Raw genomic sequence first — 19,402 nt, 5'->3', positions numbered from 1 at the left:
TTTCCTGATGAAACAATGTAATGGCTTACCGAAAATTTAGTTGAAGAATATAGAGAGGATAGAAAAATCCTAGAGTCATATCTTATAGGAACTAATATATAATTTGAGCCTGCAATCAATAGATGTTGCTCTTTTCCTTATAGCTAGAATATGTAGGTCTGGAAACCAAGGTCTGGAAGTAAGAGTGACTCCTTTTGCATTATGCTTATTTTTATCAACTTTACTTCATTATAATTCCTTTACAATAAACAGTATTTTTATGCTACATTATTTGATTATTTTTAAAAAAATGTATATTCACTGCCACAGTCAACACAAAAGATTTCCATGAAATTTAAAAAGTTCTTTATGAGCATTTTCAGGCATGTCTCAATCTATTACTGTCCTGCAAAAAACACTTATTTGTTTCTCTTACTATGACAGAATTTGTAATTTCTAAATTTTATTTGAGTGAAAAAATACAGCATGCACTCTTCTTTCATTCAGCATAACTTTTAGTTTAGTAGATGTTACTGTATTTATCCATAGCTCTTTCCTTTTAATTTATTTTTAATATTCCATTTATTACAGACAAATTACAATGTGTTATTAATTCCCCTATTGGTGACCACCTGGTTTATATAAACTTTGAGGGCTATCTTGAATAAAGCTACTATGAACACCCATGTACAATCCTTTGTGTACACACATGCTTTCATTTCCTTTGCATGCACTGTGTGTATGTGTGTATATATATATATATGTAAATGTAAGGTAAATGCATGCTTACATTTGTGAGCAACTCTCTGGAGAAAAAAATGTAGATGGACCTCTCAGAATGTCAAAAGATGGTAATTATTTACTCCTTTTATGAATCCTCATCCAAAGGCATCCACTGCAGAGGAGTATCAAACGGACAATATGATTTTTCCTGGATGTCTATCAGCTTCCTTCCCCAGCCACCCTGTGTTTTCTCGAGGGAACCATATAATAAATAGAGATAGAGTAGGAATGGAAGCTGTGCTTAAAATCACAAATATGGATTATACCTATGACTGGTCTGGTCATAGAGACTGTGTATGAGAGTTACAGTTGTTCGATATTCTCCTAACACTTTATATTGTCCATATTTTATTTGAATCAATTTTAATGAATAAACATTTATATATCAATTGGGTTTTGAATTGCTTTTTCTTGATGACCAAAAATGCTTAATTTGTCATATGATTATTGTCATGTGATTATTGGCTTTTGAATATATAATTTTTTGAACTATTTGTTTATATCTTTTAACAATTTTTAATCTTATTATTGAGTTGTAATTATTCTTTTTATATTATCAACGTAAGTCCTTTATCAGTCATGTATATTACAAACACTTTCTCCTATTCTGTTACAACAATCACGTATTTGAGGAAAAACTCTATTTTTTAATCAAGTATAATTTATATTGCTTTCTCTTATTTATTTTTTGCATGTTATAACTAAGATTTATTTCTCTTCTTGTTTATCTACTTATTTAATAAACTCTTATTTTAGGTTCAGGGGCACATGTGCAGTTTTGTTATATATGTAAACTCATTTCATGGGGTTTTTATTTACAGATTATGTCATCACCCAAGTACTAAGCCTAGAACTCAATAGTTAGTTTTTCGAATCTTCTCCCTCCTCCTGCCCTCCACTCTCTTGTAGTCCCCAATGTCTGCTGTTCCCCTCTTTGTGTCCATGTGTTCTCATCATTTAGCTCCTGCTTATAAGTGAAAATATGCAGTATTTGGTTTTCTGTACCTGCATTAGTTCACTTAGGATAGTGGACTCTAGCTCCATCCATGTTCCTACAAAGTACGTGATCTTGTTCTTTTCTATGGCTGCACAGAATTCCATGGTGCATATGTACAACATGTGCTGTATCTAGTCTTCCACTGATGGGCATTTAGATTGATTCCATGTTATTGCTATTGTGAATAACGCTGCAATGACTATATATGTGCATGTGGCTTTATGATAGAATGATGTGTATTCCTTTTAGTATATACTATACTAATCCCAAGTAATGGGATTGCGGGCTGAAATGGTAGTTCTATTTTCAGCTCTTTGAGGAATCATCACACTGCTTTCCACAATAGTATTTTTCACTCCCCAAAACAGTGTATAAGCATTCCCTTTTCTCTGCAACCTTGCCAATATCTGTTGTTTTTTTTTACTTTTTATTGCAGTCATTCTGACTGGTGTGAGATGGTGCCTCATTGTAATTTTGATTTGTATTTCTGTAATAATCAGTGATACTAAGCCTTTTTTCGTATGCTCATTGGCCACACGTATGTCTTCTTTTAAAAAGTGTCTGTTCATATCTTCTGCTGGCTTTTTAATGGGATTTTATTTCTCTTGTAAATTTGTTCCTTGTAAATTAATTTTCTCTTGTAAATTAAGTTCCTTATAGATGCTAGATATTAGACTTTTGTCAGACGCATAGTTTGCAAAAATTTTCTCCCTTGCTATAAGTTGTCTGCATACTTTGTTGACAGTTACTTTTCCTGCACTGAAGCTCTTTATTTTAATTGGATTCCATACATCACTTTTTATTTTTCTTGCAATTGCCTTTGGCATCTTTGTCATAAAATTTTTGCCAGTTCTTACATCCAAAATGGTATCAGCTAGGTTGTCTTCCAGGGTTTCTACAGTTTGGGGTTTTACATTTAAGTCTTTAATCTATTTTGAGTTTAAGTCTTTAATTTATTTAGAGTTTATTTTTGTCTATGGTCTAAGGAAGGAGTCCAGTTTCAATCTTATGCGTATGATTAGCCAGGTATCTCAGCACCATTTATTAGACAGAGAGTCCTCTCCCCATTACTCGTTTTTGTCAGCTTTGTCAAAGATCAGATGGTTGTAGATGTGTGACCTTATTCCAGGCTCTCTATCTTTTCCATTCATCTATATATCTGCTTTTGTACCAGTATCATGCTTTTTTGGTTACTGTAGCCCTATAGTATAGTTTGAAGCCAGATAGTGTGATACCTCCAGCTTTGTTCTTTTTGCTTAGGATTGTCTTGGCAATTTGGGTTTTTTTTTGGCTCCATATGAATTTTAAAATAGTTTTTTCTAGTTCTGTGAAGAATGTCTTGGTAGTTTGACGGTAACAACATTGAATCTATAAATTGCTTTGACCACTGTGGTCATTTTAATGATATTAATTCTTCCTCTCCAGAAGCATAGAATGTTTTTCCATTAGTTTGTGTCATCTCTGATTTCTCTGAGAAGCATTTTGTAATTCTCATTGGAGAGATTTTTCAGCTTCCTGGTTAACTGTATACCTGGGAATTTTATTCCTTTTGTGGCAATTGTGACTAGGATTGTGTTTTTTATTTGGCTCTTGGGTTCACTCTTGTTGGTGTATAGGAACACTACTGATTTTTGTGCATTGGTTTTGTATTCTGAGACTTTGTTAAAGTTGTTTATCAGCTTAAGGATCTTTTGAACCAAGACTCTGGGGTTTTCTAGATATAGAATTATGTCATCTGCACACAAGGATAGTTTGACTTTGTCTCTTTTTATGTCAATGCTCTTCGTTTCTTTCTCTTGCCTTATTGCTCTGGCCAAAACTTCCAGTATTATTTTAAATAGATGTAGTGATAGAAGGCATCCTTTCTTGTGTTGGATTTCAGGGAGAATGCTTCCAGCTTTATGTCATTCAGTATGATTTTCATTGTGGGTTTGTTGTAGATGACTCATTATTGTGAGGCAAATTCCTTCAATATCTAGTTTATTGAGAGATTTTAACATAAAGAGGTGTTGAATTTTATCTAAAGCCGTTTCTGTATGTATGGAGATAACCATGTGGTTTTTGTCTTTAGTTCTGTTTATATGACAAATCACATTTGTTAATTTGTGAATGTTGAAGCAAACTTGCATCTCAGCAATAAAGCCAACTCCATCATGGTAGGTTAGCTTTGTGTTGTGCTGCTGAATTCCATTTGTTAGTATTTTGCTGAGGATTTCAGTATCAATGTTCATCAAGAATATTGACCTGAAATTTTCTTTTTTGTGTGTGTCTCTGCCAGGTTTTGGGATTAGGATAATAATGGCCTCATAGAATAAATTGTGGAGGAGTCCCTCCTGCTTAACTTTTTCGAAATAGTTTAGTAGGAATGGTATCAGCTCTTCTTTTTACAACTGGTAGACTTTGGTCGTACAATCCATCTGTGAATCCATCTGGTCCTGGGCTTTTTTTCTTTTTTTTTGCTTTTCAGGGATTCAATTTCTTCCTGGTTCAGTCTTGGAAAGGTGTATTTGTCCAGGAATTTACCCATTTGTTCTAGATTTTCTAGTTTCTGTGCATGCAGGTGTTCATAATAGTCTCTGATGGTTACTGTATTTTTGTGGAGTTAGTGGTAATATCCCTTTTGTCATTTCTGATTATGTTTATTTGGATCTTCTATCTTTTCCTTTTTATTAGTCTAGCTAGTGGTCTATTGTGCTATAAAGTTTCCTCTTAACACTCTCTTGTCTGTGCCCCAGAGTTTCTGGTTTATTGTATCTTTGTTCTCATTAGCTTCAAAGAACTTCCTTAAGGATTTCTTCCTTAATTTGATTATTTTCCCCAAATCACTCAAAAACAGATTGTTTAATTTCTTTGTAAATTGAGAGTTTTGAGAGATTTTTTTTTTTGTATTAAATTCTGCTTTAATTGCATTGTGGTCCCTGAGTGATGATGGTATAATTTCAGTATTTTTTTGTATATACTGAGGATTGTTCTGTGTCCAATTGTGTGGTTGATTTTAGTATATGTGCCATGTGCAGATGTGTATTCTGTTGTTTTGGAGTGGAGAGTTCTGTAGATGTCTATCAGATCCATTTGGTCAAGTGTTAAATTTAGATTATGAATATCCATTTTAATTTTATGCCTTAATGAGCTGTCTAATACAGTCATTGGAATATTGAAGTCTCCCACTACTATTGTGTTGTAGTTTAAGCCTCTTTCGAGGTCTTTAAGAATTTGCTTTATGAGTCTGGGTGCTCCTGTTTTGGGTGCTTATATATTTACGATAGTTATGTCTTCCTGTTGAATTGAACCTTTTACAATTATTCAATGCCCTTCTTTGTCTGTTTGATTTTTGTTGGTTTAAAGTATGTTTTGTCTGAAATTCAGATTGCAACCTCTGTTTTTTTATATTTGATTGGTAGATTTTCCTCTATCCCTCTATTTCTAGCCTGTGGTTGTCATACTGAAACAGGCAAAATATTTTTCTATATCAACATTGCAAGTTTTTTTATATCCTCTTTTAAAATTTTTAAGATTTTATTTTTATATTTTGATCTATTATCCATTTTTATTTAATGTATGAATTTGTTGTGAGATGAAAACCATAGTTAATTGCTTCTTACATACAAATATCCAGTTACTTTTATACTTTTTTTTGAAACAGTTTACACATTTAAGTGCTTTAATACTTTCATTGAAATTCAATGGACTATATATATGTGAGTCTCATTTTAAGTTACATTTAAATTTATTTGATTTCTTTTTGTACAGTACATACTCTTTGGATTTAAGTGATCACTATAACTTAGTGGAACATATAATATTTGTTTAATGTATTCTTTTATTGTTTGCTGATATTTAATTGAAAACTTTATGGAATATACAAAAATAGAATTGGCCTGATACATACTTTGTCCTATTATGTAACATTAATTGTATTTTATACCAATGTTATTGGTATTTCACAAAAAATAATTTGAATACTTCCCCCCTGTTTTCTACCCTGGAAAGTTAAATGAGTTAATGGAGTCTTGAAGTTTGTTATCTGATGTTAGAATGTTTAGAAAATTTTTATGCAGATGTGAGAATATCCGGAGCCATTCTTTTTATTTATAAGAAAGCAACGATATTTTCACATGCTTCTCTGTGGAAATAGATTTATTTAGAATTTTCTTTTTTTTAATCAGTTTGGGTAAGCTATATTTTTTTATAGAACTATCCATGGTATTTATTTTTAGTAATTGTATTTTAAAGTAATTTTAAATGTTTACAAAACTAGCTCTTCACATATATTTTTTTAATTTTCATTGTTTCAATGCTTACAGTTCATCATTTATCATATTTTTTTGTGCATTTTATATAAAAGCACTATACTTTAATTTTTCCCCTGCCTCTGAACATTATGTTGTTTCTATTTATATATTATTGTACTGTTTATATCTTGAAAACATGTTGTAGTTATTACTTTTAATTGGTTCATTGTTTAGTCTAATTAAGATAAGAGTAGCTGACACATCACAGTTACAGTGTTATACTACTCTGAGTTTTTCTGTGTGCTTACTAGTGCCAGTGACTTTTGTACCTTCAATTATTTCTTATTGCTCATTACCATCCTTTTCTTTCTGTTTGTAGTACTCTCTTTATTATTTCTTATAGGGCAGGTCTAGTGTTGATGAAATCCCTCAGCTTTGTTTGTCTGGGGTAGTCTTTATTTCTCCTATATGTCTGAAGGACATTTTTTCCATACATACTGATAGTGGAGGAGACAGGCACATGCCTAGGCAGATACAGGTGGGTCCCTAGTGGAACCCTTACCTCCAAGCCGAAGACAGTTTGAAGCCTGAAAGCCAAGCTACCAGTCAAATCCATGGAACGGATTGAGAATCTGTCTTCCTGTTTGGCCCACTTTTCTCTAATTCATCCCCACTCTTCACCTATTTTACATATACCTACCCTTTTCTAATTGGCTTTCTACACTGTTGTGCCCTCCTCTGAATAGTGTATTTGCTTTAACCTTTTGTGCATACTTAGAAACCAATTAGCATGCACTCCCCTATTCTGTGCCCATAAAAGCCCCAGACCCAGCCACGCTGAGAGAAAAACCACCTGACTGAAGGGATGGCATACCATCCCTGCATTCTCAGTTCACTGATAGTTGATCTGTCACTCAATAAAATTCTTCCCTGCCCTCCTCATTATTCAAATTGTCAGTGTATCCTCATTCTTCTTCGTCACAGGACAAGAGTTCAGTAACCACTGAATATGGGTAAAAGGTGTAATACAATCAGGCCGAGTTGGCAGGGCGCCTAGAGTGGCAGGCCCAGGCACAAATGAGGCCTAGGTGGCGAGGGAGAATCACCAGCTATGGAGGTCCCCAGTTGGTAAAGTGGCTGAGATGAAATTCCTCAGCTTTGTTTATCTGGGATAGTGTTGGGTTTTTTTTGTTTGTTTGTTTGTTTGTTATCTTTTTTTTTCCCCCTCTTGTCCGAAGGAAATTTTTGCCAGATATACTACTCTAGGGTAAATTTTTTTTTTTTTTTTTTTTTTTTTGAGTACTTTACCCCTTCTGGCCCATAAGGGTTCCACTGAAAAGTTGGCTGCCAGATATATTGGAGATCCACTGAATGCTATTTGTTTCTTTTTTCTTGCTTCTTCTAAGATCCTTTCTTTGTACTTGACTTTCGGGAGTTTCATTATCAAACGCTTTGATGTAGTCTTCTTTGGGTTAAATCTCCTTGGTGTTCTATAACTTTCCTGTATTTCAATATTGACATATTTCTCTAGATTTGTGAAGTTCTCTGTTATTACCCTTTGATTAAATTTTCTACTCCTGTCTCCTCTACCTCCTCCTTAAGGCCAATTACTCTTAAATTTGCCCTTTTGAGACCCTTTTCTGGATCCTGTAGGCATGCTTCTTTTTTTTTTATTCTTTCTTCCTTTATCTCCTTTGACTGTATTCTCAAATAGCTGTCTTCAAGCTCACTAATTCTTTCTTGTGCTTGATTAATTCTGCTATGAAAACAATCTGATGCATTCTTCAGCGTGTCAATTACATGTTTAAACTCTAGAATTTCTGCTTGATTCTTTCTAATTATTTTCATTTCTTTGTTAAGTTTATCTGATAGATCTCTGAATTACTTCTCTATATTATCTTGAATTTCTTCGAGTTTCCTCAAGATAACTATTTTGAATTATCTGCCTGAAAGGTCACATATCTCTGTTTCTCCAGGTTTGGTCCATGGTGCCTTATTTAGTTCATTTGGTGATGTCATGTTTTCCTGGAGGATATTGATGTTTGTGAATATTATCTGTGTCTGGACATTGAAGAGTTAGGTACTTACTGTCGTCTTCTCAGTTCATTCTTATTTTTAACAATCTTTCTTGAGAAGGTTTTCTAGGTATTCAGAAAACAAAAACAAAAACAAAAACAAAAAAAAACCTTGTATGTTGTGATGTAAGCCGTATCTGCATTGGGAGGCACTCCAAGTCCAATAACCCTGTGTTTTTACAGACTTGTAAACCTCCTTGATTGCCTAGGATAACATCCAGAAGAGTTCTCTGTATTACCATGCAGAGACTATTGTTCCTTTCTTTTGCTTTACTCCACAGGAAGTCCCTTTCTCTCTGTTCTAAATGGCCTGTGGTGACACAAGCCCCTCTTTGGTCACCACCACTAGAAATGTTCTAGGTCATACCCAAGGCCAGCAAAGCACAAGTTCTTGCCTAACACCCTCTGGGCTCTACAATCATCAGGTGGCAAATCCAGTTGGGCTTGTGTCCTTCCCTTTAGGGCAGCAAGATTCCTCAGACTCCAAGCCGGTCCAGAGCTTCCATTTGGGAGCCAGGGACTAGGATCAAAAATCTTGGAAGTCTGCATGATGTTCTATTGTACTCCACTTGAACTGGCACTATGAGACAGTCCTTCTCACTCTTCCCTCCCCTTTCCACAGGCAGAGGAGCCTCACCCTACGGTCACCAGAAGTACAGGCTTAGGAGGAGTACTTCCAGTCTACTGCCAATGACCCTTCAAAGCTCAAAGGCTCTTCAGTCAACTTGTGGTGAATACTTCCCTGTGTGGGACTTAACCCTCAGGGTAGTGGGTTCCCCTCTGGCCCAGGGCAGGTCCAGAAGTCCTTTCTAGGAGCCAAGGCCTAGAATTGGGAACCCAAGAGCCTGCTTGGTGCTCTACCCACCTGAGCTGAGCCGGTACCTAAGGTGCAATACAAAACCCCCTTTAGTTTTCCCTCCAATTTTCTGAAGCCCAAGGAGTCTCTCCCCATAGGCATCACAGATGGGAACATGCTGAGTCTCACCTAAATCAGCTAGTCTCAGAGTCTCACCCAAGGCCTACAGTGTACCACCTGGGCATCACTACTGGTTTTTCAGATACCGCAGGCTCATTAGTCAGCAGCTGATGGATCGTGCTGAGACTGGGTCTTTCCCTGTAAGGCAGTGCCTACCCTTCTGACCCAGTGTGTGTCTAGAAATGTTGTCTAGGAGCTAGAGTCATCACTCTGATTGGTGCCCTATCCTACTGTGGCTGAGCTGGTATCCAAGATGCAAGATAAAGGCCTCCCTCCTCTCCTCAAGCAAAAGGAAAGGGCCCCCTTTGCAGCTGTAAGCTGTGCAGCCTGGGTCTGGAGGAGGGCTGGCACAAGCTCTCCTTTTGCTTTCCCAGATGTTGCCTCAATAGTTCACGTGTCCTCCCAGTTCACTGGCTCTGAGTCTAGTTCAGCACTAGGACTAATCTAGTGTTGCAGTCATTGTGGTCTACATTGGACTTTCAAGTTTATTTAGAGCTCCAGAGTACTTTAGCACATGGTGGCGAGGTTTGCCAAAACTAAAGTTCCAACTGCTGGGAAGGGTGATTCTTCTCTGGCTAGGGGTGGTTTAAACTTCTTCTGTGAGAGGGCAGCTGAGTTCAACCTGGTTTTGCTTTCTGCTATGACAGGCAGCACCGAGTTCAATGCAGTGTCTTGTAATTGCTACCTTGTCACTCTGCCAAGTTGACAAATTCTCTCTTTGTGCCATGATACCAGTGCTGGGGTGGTGAAAAGGTAACATTGGTGATTCTAGACTGTTTTCTACCCTCCTCAGTGCTTCTTTCAGTGATATAAGGTAGGAACCAGGTATTGTGAATGTTCACATGATTTGGGGGTTTTATTAAGGTGCTTTGGTGGGTGTGTGTAGATAATAAACTGGTGTTCTCATTGGGATGATCACTGGAGCCTTCTATTCAACCATCTTGCTCCACCTTTCCATCTTCCCTTTAAATTGCACTACTTTATTGTTTTTTGTAAAGAACTAGCTTTTATTTAATTCCAGTATATTTTCTGTCATAATTTACTAGTTTCTGTTTATATGCATGTTATTTTCTGCATTCTTTTCATTTTTCATTTACTTTTTCTATAGTGAATTTTACTTTAATATATAATTTGTGTTTTCCATTAATATATGTATTTGATATAATAAAGTTATCTGTAAGTACTGCTTTAGTTGAACCCGACGGGTATTGATAATAATTGCATGTATTAATTACTTATATTTAATTATTTTCTACTCTTATTTTGATAGATTTGGCAAATTTTTGTATCTGGAAAGGAGGTTGTTTTGCTATTACTGATTTTCATCAATATTATTATTATTGATAAAAGAAGTTTATTAACTACCTCTATTGGCCATTTGAGGGATAACGGTGAGATTGGTTTTCAGTTATTTTATTTCTATGCCTGCGGGAGATAACATGGGTTTCTTTAGGAGCATGTTTAGATGCATTCATATCATCACTATAGAGCTTAAACTAGAACTTGGAAGACCTGAGCAGTTATTTCCTATCTTCACTTTTCCAGAGCAGTTTTCAGCAACCAACCACACCTATTGTCCTCCTTAATTAGACTCAATATGTGAGTCTAATTATCTAGATTATCTAGATATCAACTAAATATCTAGATATCTAATTATCTAGATATCAACTAAATAGTCAAAAAACTTCAATGTCTACAGGCATTTAATTAGGAATAAACATTGGTGACATTTTACATATCTCTGTTATTAGATCATGCCATGCATGATCTACCTGTGCTGTCTTTACCACCAGAAATAAACTCATTAAGGCCTAGAAATTTAACTAGATCAGAGAACCAATTTCAGGAAACTCATAAATAATTTGGAAAGCACATACTTAAAATTCTGTTCTTTCAAAACCACCTTCAGTACAAAAGTCTAAATCTGTTAGCTTTCTACCAGAGAAACATAACCAATTGGAGATATAGTCTAAGAGATTTAATGCAAGGAGCTGATTTATATGATAATGTGGGATGGTTCAGTATGTCCAAAAGTGTGTGACAGGCTGCTGGGAGGGCAAACTAAAATTCTCATGCTCAAGTTAAAGCTGCCATTCACAGACAGAATATTTTCTTCAAGAAGGCCTCAAATTTGCTCTTAAGGTCCTTCAATGGATTAAATTAAGACACACAGAATATGTAAGATAGTCTCTCTTATTTAAAGTCAACTGATTATGGACTTTAATCACCTTAATAAAATACTTTCACAGCAATACCTATACCTATACTAACATTTGATTGAATAGGAACTGTAGCCTGGTCAATTTGACATAAACAAAAATATACTATCCACGAGATAGACTTTTTCATTGTATTGTTTATGCTTTCTATATTTTTATTGAATTTTTGCCTTGATATATCTTTGGTTAAGAAAGATATTTTATTAGTTATCTATTGCTGTGTAACAGATTACCACAATTCTGCTGGCTTAAAATAGCATAAATTCACTTCTCGCAGTTTCTGTGAGTTGGGAATTCAGTGGCAGCTCAGCTGGGACCTCCAATTTAGTGTCTTTCATGAGGCTGCAATCAAGGTGTCATCAAGAGATGGGGTCTCATCTGAAGGTTCCACAGGCGAGAACTTACTTCCAAGGTCATTTACATAGTTTGGGTTCTTTTTGAGTACTTGGACAGAGGACATCAGTTTCAAACTGACTGAAGGCCTGACACCACCCTCAGTCTCTTGTCATATGGACTTCCTCAAATGGCAACATTTTCATGAAAGCCAGAAAGGGAAAATGTATGCTAGCGAGCAAAAGTCAGTCTCTTATAATCTAACGTCGAAGTGACATTTTACTAAACATTGAGCTATTCTGTTTGATAGAAGAAAGCTATTCAAGGAGAAAGAATATTATTAGGCTATAAATACCAGGCTGTGAACATTAGTAGGGGGAATCTTAGACATATCTATCACAGGTATATTGATTCTTGTTATTCATTTCTGTTCATCTAATTCTTCCTACGTTGCCTGTAGTTTCCTTTTTGTGAATCCTTTCATATAAGTACTTTTATAATATTTTTCTATGTATGTACAACACCAGTCCCTCTCTTCTTATATCTTAGAATCTTGAAAAGAGTCATATCAGTGATAAATAATTATGAAAACATGTAGGTTAACTTCAAAAATCTAGGTATTCAGGAAATTAAAATAATGTGATATTGTGAAAATTTTGAAGGCACACTTAACTAAAACATTTATACTTGGGACATTGTATGCTCCACCATATGATACTCATTTGTCTTTTAAGAAGAAATAGACAGTTTTTTGTGCATTTCCTAATGATGCTTCACTTCTCCATTAAACAATTTTTACTGTTTTGCTCAGTAGTCTCTTGTACATCTGAACTTTATACTATATACATCACTAAAATATTATTAGATTTCACAAATCACAAAGTGTAGAATCAATAATGCCCCAAGGAGGGGGTGCTTATTAAAAACACAAATTTTCAAACATTAATTTGTAAGCAGATTTCTTCATTACATTAAGAATAAAAAGACATAACTTTATTAGTATCATCATGACCCCCTCCTGCATTTAAAGTCTTAGTTATCTCTTTATTTTCTATCTTTTATAGTCCCTGTTTTTCTGAACACTTCTATAGAAGGAGTTGGTGTAGTAATATTATAACATATTCTGTCTACAAGACTAATCCATCCCACTTTTAAAACTGATACCACTACTTATCGTAGCAAGTTGCTAGCTGCCAACTGCCAATCTCCTGGAAACTCTCAGTGGTTGTGGGGCGTTGCATAATAACCAACAATACCACCCTATTTATGTCTTCCTTAGACAGTTTGGTGCAGAGTTCTAATGCCTTCATCCTTCATTGGTTTCAATTTACTTCATCCCTTCTATGGAAATATATGATTGCCACTTGAGAGTGTGTCTTTTTTTTTTTTTTTCCATTACCAAACTCAGAGGTTTGTGCCATGGGCTATTGCATCACCCAGAATTATTATGGTGAAGATTTAATTTCTGATGTGACTGTATTTAGAGATAGGGCTTTTAAGAGGTAAAGTTAAATGAGCTCACAAAGGTAGACGTTCTAATCTAATACAGTGAGAGGCCAAATAAGAAGAGATAAAGAGAGATCCCTCTCTGTTTGCACACACACATGAAGGAAAGCTACGTGAGGAAATAGGAGAAGGCAACCGTCTACAAGCCAGGAAGAGAGCTGCTCACTGGGAACTAAACTGGCTGGTACCTGGATCTTGGACTTTCCGGACTCCAGAACTGTAGGAAAAAAATTTCTGTTGTGAATGGCATGTATTCTGTGGAGTTTCTTGTGGCAGCCCTAGCAGAATAAGACAACTTACATTCTGGAACAAGTGTGATATGTCTGCCATTCTGGAAACTTTCCATTTCTAACATTTATGGCCACTCACCATGATCCTTAGGTCCTGAGAAGATTGCATTGATTCTACTTTAGTCACAAAGGTACATGGTATACCAAGTATGATTGTGATGTATATAAAGACAACAGAAAATAAGACAAAGAATACAGCTCAGCACAAAGAGAAGTACGCAAAACAAGAAATGCAACACATTTCTCAGTAGGAGACTCCATATCAAATGTCCAGTCTTTCAGTGTACTCCCCACGGAGTTAGCCACCTTCCAATCATGCCATCTGCCTAGAAAGGTGCTTTCATCGGCAGTTTGCTAAGCTGGCTTAGCTTTTCCCTATAGCATTTGGACTCTTGCAGCACTTTTGGAAACCCTAGGTATGTACTTATCTCCCCAGCAGGCACAAGTAACTGGTCACAATCTCAGCAAATTCCTGTGCACTTGGTAATAGATTGTTGCTATTACAAAAATATCTCTCTTTTTCAGGTACTTATCAAGCCTACAGTCTATCCTTTGAGGAAATTACATGTATCCTCATTTTAAAATGAATAACATGAATATGCCTACATTTAAGAGTCATTAATATGAAGAATCCAAAATATATGTGGCTTAATCTGACTCTCTTCATCGTGTTTCAGAGATATTTTAAATCACAGTACATTTTTAGTGAGTCACTGAAAGACGTAAAAGATTTTATGGTTCACTTTTTTCTATTAAAATCTTTTTTAAAAAAGTATAGATTATTTGGGATCATTTTCTATTTTCCTTTCCCCAAAATTCTTAAAACATCACTAAAAATGCACAATTTGTCATCAATTTCAAATAAAACATCTAAAAGTATTAATTGTTTTTAAGAAATCCCAACTGGGATATATCTGAAACACTGAGCCAGTCTTCTTCCTGTGTCCTTATTGGTTCCATTCACTCATGGAGTCATTTATATTTAATTTGATGCTAAAAAGTGTAGCTAATATAGATGAACTGCTGTAATATGTTATAATGTTTAGATAACGTGCTTAGAGGAGCTTCATATTTTAAGCTCATTCCATTATGATGAGATAATAAATGAAAATTACTCATCAACTATTCATAAAAATTTGTACAATTGCATATCCATTGAACATTCAAGAAAAGAGCAGAAAAAATAGAGTGTATAATATATCCAATAAGTATTCCAATAAAATGGAAAATTTTGAGACTTGCTGTTGTTTTAACATGGTAGCAATGATTTTTTGGCATGTAAGTGTATAACATTTAGTATTTTATAAATTGTTTCTGCTTAATATTCAGAAGATATGTCATTTTTCCAAACCAAATTTCATTGTTTTACCAGATTAAAAAATACAAGCAGCTAAACTGGAAAAAAAAATACTAAAAAGCAAATAACTTGAAAATTCTCTTTTATCCCACCAACTTTGATTTTTGAGTTCTTTCCAGAGGAAATTATTTTCAATGTTTTAATCACAGTCTATTATTTATCTATTTAGTTATATTTATTTAATTATATACTACTATTGTTTGGTGTTTGGAGGCGAAGGTTGTGATGAGCTGAGATTGTGCCACTGCACTCTGACCTGGGCAATAAGAACGAAACTCTGCCTCAAAAAAAAAAAAAAAAAAATTGTGAAAACAGGCCTGGCGCAGTGGCTCATGCCTGTAATCCCAGCACTTTGGGAGGCCAAGGCAGGCAGATCACCTGACGCCAGGAGTTTGAGACCAGCCTGGTCAGCATGGCGAAACCCCATCTGTTGATTTATTTTATGGTAATTAAAAATTTTGCTCTTAAATGCCAACTTTCTCACAACAATGCCACAATTTCACAATATTTCAGATTACCTCATTATAATTATTTACATTGTTATAACTATGTTAATATTTTTAATGGTTGTGAATAAACAGATTCTAATTGGTGGGTCATTATACGGGAGTGGCTCTGCCACTTTAAAGTTCTACAGAAACAAACCAGTGCCCAATGTAAACAGTAAATTGAAAGTCAAAATTTAAACAGTCAGAAACCACCAACTTCCTTGTAGGAATTTTTCATTCTAACCAAACAAATTTGTTTTCTTTGTCTTAGTTCTGCAATCACTTTTTGAAAGTTTCCTTTTTAACCCTCTCAGCTGAGTGCTGACCCCTTGTGGTTTGGTGCTGCCCCATTGATGGATTGCTGAATGATCAAATAAACTCTAACATTTAAATGTGCTTAAGTTTTCCTTTGACTACTTCTGAGTCAGGTAGTATTTCCTTTCTCATAAAATTTCAAATTTTTACTACAGTTAAAAGTTAATTCATTACTCAGTTTCTTCTCTCTCTCTCTCCCCCCCATCTTCTGTTTGTATTTTTCATATATTTTATTATTATTATTATTTTGGCATCTGTCTTTACTAATGGAGACTTTTATTAAGTGTGTGACTATCCATGTTTCTTCATTTATATTATAGAATTAGACACTGAGAACCAAATACAAAACTTAGTATATATGTGTGTAAACAGGTATGAGATTAGGAGAAGTGAGACCACTGAATGAGAGTTACACAATAGACTATTTTTAGATCTCCTTTGCCTATCTTCTTTTTCAACATATTCTTCCTGATTCTTTTACTTCTCTGATTGTTTCATTTAATTGTTCTGCATTTTTTTTTAACCAAATTGTTATCTCCACTAAATTTCTAGTTGGATATATGTCCTCCTTGGTGTCGAAAATAACAATTGATGTGAAGATCAAGGGATACCAGGACCATATTATTCAGAGGCTCTAGGCTATTTTTAGATATTTGACTTTTATTATGAGTGCAGTGGGGGTAATTGCAGGGTTTTAAGTAGAGGAATGATATTATCTACGTAATGTTTTAGAAGAAAATCACAAAATTACTGTGAATAAATTTGAAGTAGGAATGATGGAAGAGGAAAGAAGAAGGGAGAGAAGTTAGTGGCTATTAAAACAAACCCAGTGAGGATCCATTGTGTTAGTTGAAGATGTAGTAAGAACTGACTGGATTCTAGATTTCGGCTTCACAGCTATATGTGCAGGTGTATATCTTGTTTTTTGTTGGTAATTTTTTAAAAGATGGTATTTAGAGTATCAAGACAAATTAAGACCACTTGAAAGTTTTTCATGGTTCTTTCTTAATAACTATCCAAAATAAAGTTACAACAACTTTAATTTCAATTTTTGAAAACAATCTTTTAGGTATACCTGAAACTTCTTTAGATAGCATTTTGTCTGACTGGATAGTGCTTAGAGATACTATCTTTGCTATTTCTGAGGTTTTAGAGGATTTTAGAGTCATACCCTCAGCTGCACCTTCAGATCATGCTTTAGAGTGAGTATCCTGAATGTAATTTCTGATTGGAAACCATTTCTTAATTTTAACGTTGTTTGCCATTTGGAAAGACTGCAAATCTTTAATACAAGTGAGACTTAGCTACTTTTAGCTTAGCAGTTATGCTTTTAACTTATTACTGTCCTGTTATATTTTACTATAAGTGGCAAGAAGGAAAAAAGACAGACTTTCAACATTATTGTTGGAAATTTCCTTAGCTAAATCACCTAGTCCTTTAGGTACATTTTCTACCTTTCACATTAATACAGGCAACAGGGCTGTTGAATGTTCTGCCACTTATTAACATGGATCTCTCTTTTTTTTTTTTATAGTTCCCTATAAGAATGTTTGCCTTCTATTAAAGATTTACCAGTACCTCTCCAAAGTCCCAAATTCTATGAATGATGTATTCAAGTCTCAAGCTTGTATCACATATTTCCTTGGAATCCAGTTTTGTTTAGGTCCTGGGAACTGCCATTTCTAAAGTCACTCCTATGGTGTGGCTATAGGGGCATTCCACTTCTATTAGGAAAAAAAATCTGCATTCACTACATATGAGTTATGTACCAGTTATTGCTACATAGTAAATTATTCCTGAATTTAGAGACTTGAAGCTATAAATATCTATTATCTCACAGTTCCTGTGGGTCAAGAATATGGGAGCAGCTAGGCTCTGGCTCAGGGACTCCCATGATGTTGCATTCAAATGGTCAGTTAGACCTTGAATAGCTGCTTCCAAGCATTCATACGGTTGTTGGCAGGACTTAGCTTCTCACTGGCTTTCGGCTGCAGACCCCAGTTTTTGCCACATGAGCCTCTACATAGGATCTCTGAATATCCTCATAGTATGTATGCTGGTTTCCAACAGGGTGACTGATGGCAGAAAAGACAGAGAGAGAGAGAGAGTGAGAGTGCATGCGTGCAAGCGAGAGAACAGAAAAAGAAAGTCCCAAACAAAAGCTTCAGTCTTTATGATCTAAGCTCTGACATGACGTATCATGACTTCTTGCTTATGCTGTTAGTCACATGGCCTGTCTTAGTCCATTTGGTGCTACTATCACAAAATATTACAGTCGGGGCAATTTCTAATGAACAGAAATTTATGTCCTCACAATTCTGGAGGCTAGGAAATCCAAGATTAAGGAGCTGGTATCTTTGGAGGGTACATGCAAGAAGGTATAAAGGAGAGAGAGAGAGAGAGAGACAAGGGGGGGCAACCTGCCCTTTTATAATGAACCCACTTTTCCAATAACAGCATTAATCCATTCAGAAGTGTAGAGCATTATGGTCTATTCATTTCTGAGAGGTCCCAACTCTTAATACTGTAATTACAATGGCGATTGAATGTCAGCATGAGTTTAGGAAAGAACAAAAAATTCAAACTACAGAAAGATTCAACAATCTAGTTACAACAAAAAAAAGGTGATAACACTGGGACAAGATCATCAGGGGCCAGCTTGTAGGCTACTTACCACACTGAGTAAAACTGGGATCCTTTTATACCTTGAGCAGCAAGCCCAGGTGTTTTCCTGGTGAAGAAGTGACTCCTTCAAAGCAGGAAGCCTTATGACAATCACATTTATCTTGTGGTGGAAATATCTAGGCCTAAAGACATCCAATGAACTGCAATGACATTTTAGAAGTTGGATTTAATGTGTAGAGTTTGTTTTTAATTAATGATAGCTTATTTTCAAAGTAGTGTTTTTTTTTTTAAGAATAAAACACATACCAGCTATCAAAAAGGTGAGGAATTTTTAGAATTAAAATTTCTGCATCAGTTTTCACAAGAGTCAATGGTAATGTGAACTGGCATCCAATATAAATATTAAATACAGGCTGATCTTCCTCCTGGCCATATGCATTTAGATGGTCCCAGGGGAATTACTTTGGACATCGTGAAGCATGGCTTTTAAAAAGCAGCTGCTGTTTTTATGAGAACTGATTTGGTTTCTCAACAAAGTAAGCACTTTGAAAGAAAATTGATATAAACTATGAGATGCATACAGGTCTGAATATAAACTAAAATTTTGATTACCGAAACACTGAAGATTTGCATATCATATTTTAAATAAAAGGTATATACTTCATAATTTCTAAGATGACTAGCAAAATTTAAAAGTAAAATAGCATTCTATTTACGTGCTTCCCAGAATTTGAGTTACGTCATGGTCCAAGCTTCCTTTCTGACTAGGATTCCAGGTCCCTCATTAAAAAAAAAAAAAAAAAAAAAAAAAAAAAAAAAAAAAAAAAAAGAACTACTAATATACTCAAGAATCTGGTTTGATGAACCCCTAGGTTATTAGGCTGAATGAGAAAAAAACAAAATCCTTAAAAGTTTGCATACCAAATGATTCCCTTTACATAACATTCTCAAAATGACCAAACTATAGTGATCAAGAATAGATTAATGATTGCAGGGAATTATGGAGGTGGGAGGCTGCGTAGATACAATTTGAAAAGGATAGTACTAGGAAATTTCTTGGTAGTGATAACACAGTTTTGTATCTTGATTGTGGTTGTGATTATATTAATCTTTAAATGTGGTAAATATTAATAGAACTACATGCACACAGAGACACACATGCACACACACATACATAAATGAGAGTATAGATTATTCCAATTGACGACTGTCAACTTCTTGGTTTTG

Source organism: Macaca fascicularis, chromosome 6 (assembly GCF_037993035.2).
Source record: "Macaca fascicularis isolate 582-1 chromosome 6, T2T-MFA8v1.1".
Lineage (NCBI taxonomy): Eukaryota > Metazoa > Chordata > Mammalia > Primates > Cercopithecidae > Macaca > Macaca fascicularis.
Note: the sequence above shows the minus strand (reverse complement) of the source record.